We start from the raw sequence: 11,156 nt of genomic DNA, 5'->3' as shown, positions 1-11,156 counted from the left end.
AGAATATTCCTTAAATAATCAATTATATGACAATAACAATAATACGAAAAAAGTGGTAAAATTCTTAGATTTGACTTTCAAAGGTTTAAGACTAACCTAAATTATGCTAGTTTGTTAATGCATTGAAGAACCAGAATAGGGTGGGACAACCGAAATAGCATAATTGAACTATACTTTCCTTTTATAATCACAATGTTTAAAAATAGTAACAAAGACTCTGATCTTTTTAGATTCAATCTCTCTTGTTAAATTCGTTAATGTTAGATGTGGTGCTAGAGAAGGAGAAGGTAGCAGTTTGAGTACCAAATTATTTACAAGGTTAAGACTAAGGAGGTGGTGGTGGTTGGATGAAGATCAAGTGATATACAAGCAATACTAATAATGGGGAAACTAGAGATGCCACCAATCTTGATAGCACCAGGGTTGCTAGCAAGTGAGACAGTATGCTATCCATCAAACAGGATAACAACAATCGGGATATGGTTGAATGAGGATCCAATGACCTATGCTCTCCCTGCCTTCATCATGCAAACGATGTTGATTGTTCTTGTCACACGTCTCGTCATGTTTATTCTTAAACCTTTCCACCAACCTCGAGTCTTTTGTGAGTTTATCGTAAGTGCATTGCATGCATGCATGTTTTTCATTGTGATTGTGATGTAAAACAAATTAATATATGTCATTTATCACATTTTGTTTCTAAATTCAATACGAATTTCATTAGTAATAAACTCATGTTAAGGGAGTTAAGACATACCTCATACAAAATATGTGCACATTATGGTATTAATATATTATGTGGCTACATACCTTACACAACGTATCATTGGTTTAATCAATCGAGTAACGTTCTTTGAGTTTGCATGTAATTTGTTACGATTAAACACTAATATTGTTTCATCTCTGTATTACTCAATGGTTTCAGGCAGGCATAATTTTGGGTCCATCAGTACTTGGACAATCTGAATTGTTTCGAAAGAAGATGTTTGACAAAGTTAGTTTGCAATTGCTTGAGACAATGGCTAATGTGGGTGCCATTTACTTTGTGTTCAAAATTGGACTAGAGATGGACCTCTCAACCATTCGAAAAAATGGAAAAAAGGCTTTGGCCTTCGCAAGTGTTGGTATGTTTTTACCGTTACTTATAGGTTGGGCCTTCTCCTCTTTCCTACAAAAAAAAACGACCATCCAGGAAGGTACATTCATAATCTTTTTCGCTATATCTCTCTCTATCACATCATTGCCTGTGCTTGCACGAATCCTTGGAGAGCTCAAACTTCTCGACATGGAGATTGGCAAAAAAGCTAAGCTAGTTGCTCTTATTAATGAAGCTTTTGGGGTGGCTCTTTTAGTATTTGTCGTTTCCTTTGCAGAGTCGACAAAAAACTCTTTCATGACTTCCCTATGGATAATCATATCTTGCATAATTTTTATTATTTTTTTCATTTTGGTTGTTCAACCATCAATCACATGGCTCATACTGCGAAACCCAAAGGATAAAAGCTTTAACGACCTGACTACATCCATTATTTTTGCTGGGGTTATGTTCTCTAGTCTTATCTCAGATGCCATTGGAGTGCATCCTACCTTTGGAGCTTTTGTTTTTGGCTTGATTGTTCCAAATGGGCCACTTACAATCAACCTAGTAGAAAAGCTTGAAGACTTTGTAATGAGTTGTCAGATCCCTCTATTCTTTGCCATTAGTGGGCTTAAGACTAATCTTTCAAAAGTCCTGGAAGCCTCCACATGGTTTATTCTCATATTAGCAATTATTCTCTCATTTGCTAGCAAAGTTGCTGGAACTGTCCTCGTTGCCTTTTTTTACGAGGCACCTTTTCGTGAAGGAGTTGCACTCGGTTTGCTCATGAACACCAAAGGACTCATTGGATTGATTGCGCTTAATCTTGGGAAAGATCAAAAGGTATAGTATGTTTTCCCCACGTGTACGTGCATACAGGCATTTGTTTTTCCGTTGTCATGACATTTAAAAATACCAATCTTGTGCAGACTATAGATGATACAGCATATGCAATCATGGTGATCACAACTATATTTATGAATGCAATCATCACACCTATTCTAGTAAAAATTTATAGTCCAGCAAGGAAATTTGTACCTTACAAAAGAAGAACAATTCAAAAGACAAAAGCAGATTCTGAGTTACGAATACTAGCATGCATCCACACTCCTCAGAATGTTCCAACAATTATCAATCTGCTTGAAGCTTCCCACCCCACGAAGAAATCTCCAATATCTATTTTTTCACTCCACCTAGTTGAACTAACTGGTCATGCATCTACTACCCTCATCGTCCATAGCTGTAAAAAGTTTGAAACAACCCTCAATAAAATGCAAGCTCAATCTGACAACATTATACATGAGTTTGAGATTTTTAGGCATCATACAAATTCTGTCTATGTCCAATCCTTCACAACCATTTCCCCTTACTCAACAATGCATGAAGAAATTTGCAACTTGGCAGAGGATAAACATGCTGCCCTCATCATTATTCCTTTTCATAAACAACAAATGGTTAATGGTGCAATGGAAGCTCCCAACCCAAAATTTCAAATGGTGAATCGAAATGTACTAGCAAATGCTCCTTGTTCAGTTGGCATTCTAATTGATAGGGGCTTAAGTGGCTTGATACGCTTGCCTTCTGGCCAAGTATCTCACAACATTGTTGTGCTATTCTTTGGTGGACCACATGACAGAGAGGCACTATCGTTTGCAGTGAGGATGTCTGAACATCCTAGGAATAGCCTTACTGTTATTCGTTTCCTTCCAGGGCTTGAGGTAGTTGATGGAACTGTGGACCCAAGCCATGATGATATTAAGAATCTTGAGATTTTGTCACTGGAAATAGACAGAGAGAAAGACAAGCAACTAGATGATGACTACATAAAAGAGCTCAGGATACTAAAGGAAAATGATGAATCATACTCTTACAAACAAAAAGTTGTGAACAATGGGGAAGAGACCATGGAGGCAATAAGGTCAGTGGACAAAATTCATGACCTCTTCATAGTTGGTAGAGGAGATGGAATAGAATCGACACTTACAGCAGGACTCAATGAGTGGAATGAGTGCCCCGAGCTTGGAGTAATTGGTGATTTGTTAGGATCATCAGATTTTGCAGCAACATCATCTATTCTAGTAGTTCAGCAATATATAGGGCTAGGGCCACATGATGGAGGGATTTTAACGCCGGATAGCATGAGTCAACAAGAAGAGCAATCTATTATGAACTCGACAGTTCGTAGCTAAGGGTGGGGTGTAAGCCATCTGTGCTCGGCAAATAAGTCTTAAGTCTAATCAGTTTGAGGACTCAGATCAAATGTCCTAAAACAACACAAACTCTCCATAGAAAGAGAATTGAAGTATAAACAAATCCATCAATCAGTATTTTACTTTTACGTATCATGTACTTTATGTATAAGTGGATCCAACATGATACAAAGAATTTGTAGAAAGAGAATTAGTGTCAAACTCAATATTCTTTTGTATAGTAATTCTAGGCAGCTACTAAAGTATCCATACCTTTACTCAAAATGTAGCATATGATCCAAGTTCATTAACTGTGAATCTTGTTATACAAGAGTTAAATTTAAACAACAGATTATTTTCTTGGACAAAATTCCAAGTACTTTTGTGGGTACCAAAAAATGCTTATCTCCTATAACTTTCCGTGATTACCATTGGTCATTTAAAAAAAAATTGAGTAATAATGCGCCAAAAAAAAAAAAAAAAAAAAAAAAAGAAGAGAAGGTATACAAAATGTTGTGGCAACACTATAACTTATCATTTTGAAATCAAGTGCACACCGAAATAACATTTATTTACATAAATATTGCTACCACATCATCCTAATGCCCAATTATGTGTGAATAACATTTATTAAATTATCATAGCAACAGTGCCTCCATTTCCTCTTAAAAGAGTAGGCCCAAATAGTCTTATAAGTTTAAATCCCAAATCTATCCGTCTGTCTGTTTGTCTCTCTTTGTCTCTTTCTCTCTCTTTGTCTCTCTTTGTAACACCCTCAATTGTTCAAAGATTAATCAATAGAATTTATACATGTGGAAGCTAACAAGATCTCAATATAAGCCAATAGTCATAATATATATATATATATATATATATGTATATATATCAATCTCTTTTATTTCATATGTATATAAATACCTAATATATAAGAGATGGATCACATGCACTAATATATTCATAACTCAACAAGTATGAATCTATAGCATGTCATATGATAAACATTCAACTGAAACAATATTCAAAATAAATGCCCTTAAGGCTTACACATTTTCAAAGTGCTTGCCCTTACACAATTTAAAATAGGGGTTTCAACCCAAAACAAGTTAAGCACTAGGCTTTACAAAAAATTCACAAAAAACGAGTATAGACACTCCAATTTTGATGAACCCTAGGATTTTGGGTGCTTGTAAGCTTCCTAATGATGAAATGGTAATTTCTTATTCTTTAGATACTTAGGGTTGGCAAGAACTACTGTGTAACCCCATTTTGGCATAAAATTATATTTATATTAAAATGACCATTTTTCCACTGAACCCATTTTATTTTATTTTTTTCCAAATTAACTTTTCTAATGTCCACTAAGGAGGTAGGTAGAGGTCTGTTTGAGTTTGAATTGATAGATATTTTCAAAACATAGACTTATTTTACATAAAAATGTCAATTACAAGTCAAACAGACCTATTTAGGCAAATGGAGGGTCTAAAAGCTAAAAACCACGTACTTGTGCATGCATGCATGGTTTGCATGTGTTAAAGGCATGTGTGCCCGCACCTAGGGGCCTGGCCACACATGGCCCGCACGGTCACACAAGCTGCGCGAGAAGCTTGTCTTGCTGTACAACCTATCGACGGTGTTGAGTGAGTTTTAGGGTGACCTAAAGCATTCTAGAACCTTCTCCCTCACCCTATATGTACCCTCTCTCCCCCCCTCTTTGAGCGAGGTGAACATTTTGGCTAAGTGTTGAGTGTTTTAAGAGAGAAACATCATTTATCTTCACCCAAAACCCTTAGCTCTAAATTTTTTAACCCTAGCAGCAGTTTCTAACAAACCTAAAGTGCATCTAAGGTCTGAATTAAACAACTAAAGTGAAGCCGAAGCCCGAGGAAAGCTTCAAGGAAGGATTCTAAAGCATTTCTCGGCTTTTCTTGCTTCATTCTTGTGTTTTTTGCAAAACAACAAGTAAGTTTGCTATTCTTAATTTACTTCAGTAATTTAGTCTCTTGTTTCAGTACTTAGTCATGTTGGGGTGTTAGTCTCACAAGTTCATCACGTAGTCTCATAGTTTTGCATGTTTTGTTTGAGTTATATAAACAACATGCTTAGGATGTTGTAGTTTTCATATCTACATGTTTGAGGCTCGATTTAAACATCATGCATATTAGTCTAGCATTATTTATTTGTTATTTGCCTTATTTACATTAAATCATATTAGTACCCTTAAACTGGGCCTGGGTTGCATATTTGTATGTTTAGTAGCATGTTTAGGATCATCATGTTTTGTTTTATTCATATCATGCATGGTAAGACGCTTCGCAGTGGAATCCGGTGAGTTTTTTCTTCTTTTCATGGCATGTGCGTGTCGTTGGTGCATTGTTTTCAATAATCCAAGTCTTTTATATATATATATATATATATGCAAAATTGTGCATTTTGGATGTTTTTATGAATATGGCTTAGTTTAGATCTTGTTTATAGCCATTAGAGGTTAAAAAAAGTTATTTTTGATGAAAAATATGATCGTTTTATGAAAATGTGGCTGTATTCAATGGGTCTAAGTTGAGTGATATTTATTTATTTCATCAATTAGTTTTAGGTTTAGTAATGGTTTTTAGGGTCAATAATGAAGTTTGTGAAACCTTTAATTACTAAAATCACAAAATAGAGAGTTAGTAGAAGCCAATCTTCGGATTGGGCAAAATGGGGTATTTTCATTCAATGACCTTCCCACTTTGTACCTTAGTTCCTAAACCTCAATTATTTGGTTATGGCGGATCAGGTCTTATACTTAGTTTTCATTGTTAAAGGTTTCTCTCTCAGATGCAAGTTGATACAACATTGGATGGAAATGCTTATCTCCAAAAAGACATAGCGTCTATAGCGAGCCTTAGCTCCCAAAATCCTCCATGGCCTTCATCTCGGCAGAGGCATACCGTTAACACTTGAAAATGGATTTCTACACAGGGTGTGATGTCTTGGGTTATTGACTCGACTTGAGTGTGCCTTTTCGGACTTATTGAGTGACCTTCAAAACCTACAAAAATGTGAAGTCACCTTGGAAAGAATTAGGCTTGAGCAGGTGCTGCCGCACGTACGGATTGGTGTAGATGATGATATAGGTTTTGGGCTTGGGGTTGTACGTGCGTTGCGTTAGGTTCGTATGAGCGGCAAGGCGGAATAGCAGAAGAGCAACACACTGCAGTAAATCGCACGTGCAGTGGAGGAGTCCTGCACATGCAGCAAGGGGCCTCTGCACATATAACCAGGCACGGTTTAGCCTCAATTTTTGTGCCTGAACTCAATAAGCTAATGCCGTCCCTCAATTTTTCTTCATTTCTTTTCACTCTCTGTATCTTTATCTCTGTCACTCTATTTCTCTTTTTATTCTCTCTAAAACACCCACCAACCTCACACATTTATCAATTCAACAAGATCAAGCAAGATTTTGATACTAGTTCTTTGGACCAAATTGATGAGCGTGTCGAGGATTATATTTTGACCGAACTAATTGAAATTTCAACGAGTTCAAAATTTGGGAATTTTTTTTCTTGGTTCTTCTCTTCTCTCCAAGAGCTAGGGATTCTTTTAATTCTCTTTGTTAGACTTATTTATTTTGATAATTTATTTAATTATGTTTTAATATATTCGAAAGAGAAAAATAGAATCCAAAATTTATTTTGATGATTTATTTAATTATATTTTAATCAAAATTTATTTTGATGATTTATTTGAAAGAGAAAAATAGAATCAAAATTTATTTTGATGATTTATTTAATTATATTTTAATCAAAATTTATTTTGATGATTTATTTGAAAGAGAAAAATAGAATCAAAATTTATTTTGATGATTTATTTGAAAGAGAAAAATAGAATCAAAATTTATTTTGTCCCATTATTTCTCACCTAAACTTTTATCCTAAATGTTGTTAGAATGTATTTAATATTTAATTAAATTAGGAGTTCATACAACCCAAAACAAAGGTTCAAACAGCCTAGCACAGCAGCAGGTCAAAAGGTTCAAAAGGTTCAAGTAGAAGATATTCAAATTAGTAATGATGGAAGTACAATGGCTATAAACGGCTATAAAGGTTCAAAAGGCCAAAAGGTTCAAAAGGTTCAAGTAGAAGATATTCAAATTTGTAATGATGGAGTGGAAGATATTCAAATTGGTAAGGATGGAAGTACAACAGCTACAAACGGTTATAAATTCAAATGAGTACAACGACTATAAATGGCTATAATTTTCATTATATATACCAAAGTCTCTAATGTAAACAAGTTACAAAAAAACCTAAAAATATTCTTTGATCTATAATCACTCACATCTATTCTCAAAAATTATACACTAAGCCTTATAACATTAAGCTCATCTTTCCTGTGTGAGATTTACAGAAAAATCAAAACTTCATTTTATATATCTATCTTTGAGAGATATTTATTGTAAGCTTTCTTTGAAAGCAAAAATACAATTTCATCTTGTAAAAGTGTTGCAAATACTGTGTTCTTGAAATATTGAGAGTGATTGTGAATCACCTAAGATTTGCAAGGGTTTGGGCTTGTGAAGTCTGTGTACAATCCGTGGAGGATTGCTCCATTTGTAAAGAGGTTGCTAGCACCCCTGTGAAGCTAGAAGATAGTGAAAAATCTTAAGTGAAACTTGAGGAGTGGATGTAGGCTTGGTTGAAACCGAACCACTATAAATCTGTTTATCTCCTCTTCCCCAATCTCTTTACTTTCCTACTACTGCTATAGCTATTTAATATACATGTGTTAATCATTTGATTTACCCTGTATGTTAGTTATACTTCATTGTTATTTTGTTTGATTATTTACTGCTAAGTTCATCATTGTGCTTGTTAATAAGTTATTGTACTAGTAGTTAATTTTATTGGAGTATTATTAATCTTAATTTGTAGAAAACTAATTTACCCCCCTCTTAGGTTGCTTTTTGGGTAACACTCTTTAATGTAATGTAATAGATGGATATGTAGTAGACTTTATTGCATGAAGAGTTAGAGATTATGTAGAAATTTCAAAGCATGATGTGTGAGAACCTAGGGTTTGACTTGTGCTGTGTATTTCCTATAATTTTCTCTATCAAATATAAGTTTTGAGAATGTTGGAGTGTGTGGATACATTAAATTAGAAAATGCCAAAATATTCAAAGAAAACCTAATTTTCTTGAAATCGTATGACTTGGATAAATGAAAATTCTATTGATCTTTTACAGAAATTAAAATTAAGTATTGTCAATTAAAGTATATGAAATTAGATATGTTTGAAGTGTTATAAGAATTTTATGAGTTTAGTAAGGGATACTATGGTGAGAAGATAGATAGAAAATTTAATAGGAATTGGGAAATTGGTTAGTTTTATAATAGTGATTGTGTTGTACGAATTATTTGGGATTTGCATAATTGGTTAGTAAATGGAGATGGTTGAGGTTATGTGTTTGTGAATTAAATTAGGAATATGTAATTTATTAATTAATGAACTTGGTTAAAGAATAGTTCGGCAAAATTGTGAAGATAATGAATGTTTGAAAATCATTGGGATTATGAGAGTTTTGAGAACACAAAAAGAAATGATGTATGGTTGTGGAGCTATGTTTTGTGCTAATTGTTTCTTTTGGTAATATTTGTCAAGTGAAGCTTGGTTTAATTGAATCCAAATCTTATATGTTATGGAAATCGGAAGTGTTTGGTTGATATTGATATATGATGAAAGTGCTATATGAAAGTTCTACTTTCCTTTTGGCTAGCACCCGATAAAACATGGCGCATTGGGATAGGTTTCGTTTCTTTCCAGTTGGCGCTTGATAAAGCGTGTGTATTATTGGGCTATATGAAGGTTTTGTTTCCTTTCGTAATCGGTAAAGTGTGGCACAGTGAGATAGGTTCCAGCGCCCTTTCTGTAATGCCCCAAATAATTAACCCTTGGAGACCGCACGTAAAGCCAATAATGTGATCTTGTTTCCAGTTAATCATCTCCATTATATATATACACAAGATATAATGCCTCATCATTTATATTATCATCAAATCTCTATATTACTATTCATTATATTCAAGAGATTTCCAAAAGCATCCCACATGCAATTATACATTCAATAATTCCTAGAATATGAATCTATAGCATGTGGGCAAAATATTTAATATAAGATAATGCCCCATGGGCTACAAGTTCTAAGGTTTATGCCTAGTTACACAAAAATGGTTATCAAAACCCATACATATAGGGCCCTTTGCTTGTCAAAATAAGGCAACAAAGAAGAAGAGCCTCGAGCTCTCAAAACATTTCCCACGCCTCTACTTTGGCGAGATCAGCACATGTTTTCCTACAACAAATCCACTAGGGGTGAGTATTTGGCCTAGTAGAGAAATCTTAACAAAGTATATACATTTTATACAATGTCAAGAGATGAATGCATATGTCATGTCATGCTCAAAATATATTTCTCTCTCGTTTAAGAATCTCATGCACAATGCTCATTCGAAAACATAAAAATTTCAATGATTTCAATTATTAATCAAAGGGTAGTAAATACGATTCAGTAATCCCTAAGCTAGTTTATGCAAGTAGGCATATCAAGCGCTACCTAATCGCCACTTTAACAGCTTTTAATCGGAAGGAACATGGTACCTACTGTGCGGGTTTTTGGACTCTCACTATAGACCTCAAGCCAACTTAATTCCCAACTCTACACCCCATATCCAGACTTACCAAACGTATTTATCCCAAACAATTCACAAGTGAGTTTTAGAACATTTCTTTTCCAAAGTATAATCTCAACGATGCTAATTTGAAGAACAATGAAGATGAAATGAGATGATGCAATTTGCCAATTATTATAAATTTCTCAAAATATCTCAACAATTTGCAAATTTTAACCACAATATCACAACATCATTCTTATTATTTTATCACTAACACATCAATATGCTAATCTCATCAATTTCTCAACAATAACTTTCCATTTCATAGATATTCAACAATAACAATGGACATGGAAATTTCTTTGTTATTTCTCAACAATAATTCTCTACAAGTCATGATTTCACATTTACCTCAAATTTCCCAAATTTCCAAGGTTTAGGGTTTTCACAAAATTAGGTTTCCTCACTTTTAGAAAGATTCTTACACAATAAAACTCCTAATCATCATCATATTTCACATTCTTAGAGATTTGAAGAAAAACATTTGAGGAAACCCCTTTTTGAACATTCCAAAATCTCACAAAAACAAACCCTAACCCAATATGCTCAACAACGATCAAAACAATAAAAGATTTGCAAATGTATATAACTCTAAGAAGATTCCTACCTCAAGCTCTAAAAGGAATATGGAAGAAAAGACCCAAAATTAATGGTACCGAAATGCGATTTCTACCACACAAAACGAAGCTCTCGATGTAATGCCTCGATAATTTTAATCGAAATTATAATTACCAACCTTTATTTCAATTAAGTATTAAAGTCCTTCATCATAATATTTTAATTTAATAATACATAAAGCATTACATGAAATAAAACAAGTACAAGAAATTTCCCAAAGGGATTACACCTTTCAAGGCAAGAACCTTGATATCAAATAATTGGAATTCTGTCCCACGAACACTTAAGGCCGGTGACTGTGATCACATAAAACATTCAATGTGAACTTCTGTGCTCTATCAAGATCTCTACCAATCTCCAGCTAGGTAGAGGTATATCATCACAACCTGAAATGTTTGTTATGATATGAATGAACTAATCCCTAGTAGAAATACTATTAACAGAGCATGTAAATGATTGAAATGTATATGATCATGCTTTGCAGATGCCATAATAAAATTTGCATTTTTCTCTTTAAAATCAATGATGTTCAATGTACAGTTTCCATTCAAAACCTCA

At 34.0% G+C, this 11,156-nt stretch overlaps 1 pseudogene; it reads left to right on the top strand.

The window, feature by feature from the left end:
* Positions 1-381: 381 nt before the first annotated feature.
* LOC114277500 (cation/H(+) antiporter 15 pseudogene) lies at positions 382-3,267 on the top strand (annotated as a pseudogene).
* The last annotated feature ends 7,889 nt before the right edge of the window (positions 3,268-11,156 follow it).

Source organism: Camellia sinensis, chromosome 9, assembly GCF_055761805.1.
Source record: "Camellia sinensis isolate YWXY chromosome 9, ASM5576180v1, whole genome shotgun sequence".
Classification (NCBI taxonomy): Eukaryota; Viridiplantae; Streptophyta; class Magnoliopsida; order Ericales; family Theaceae; genus Camellia; species Camellia sinensis.
This window is presented reverse-complemented; position numbering and strand designations above follow the sequence as displayed.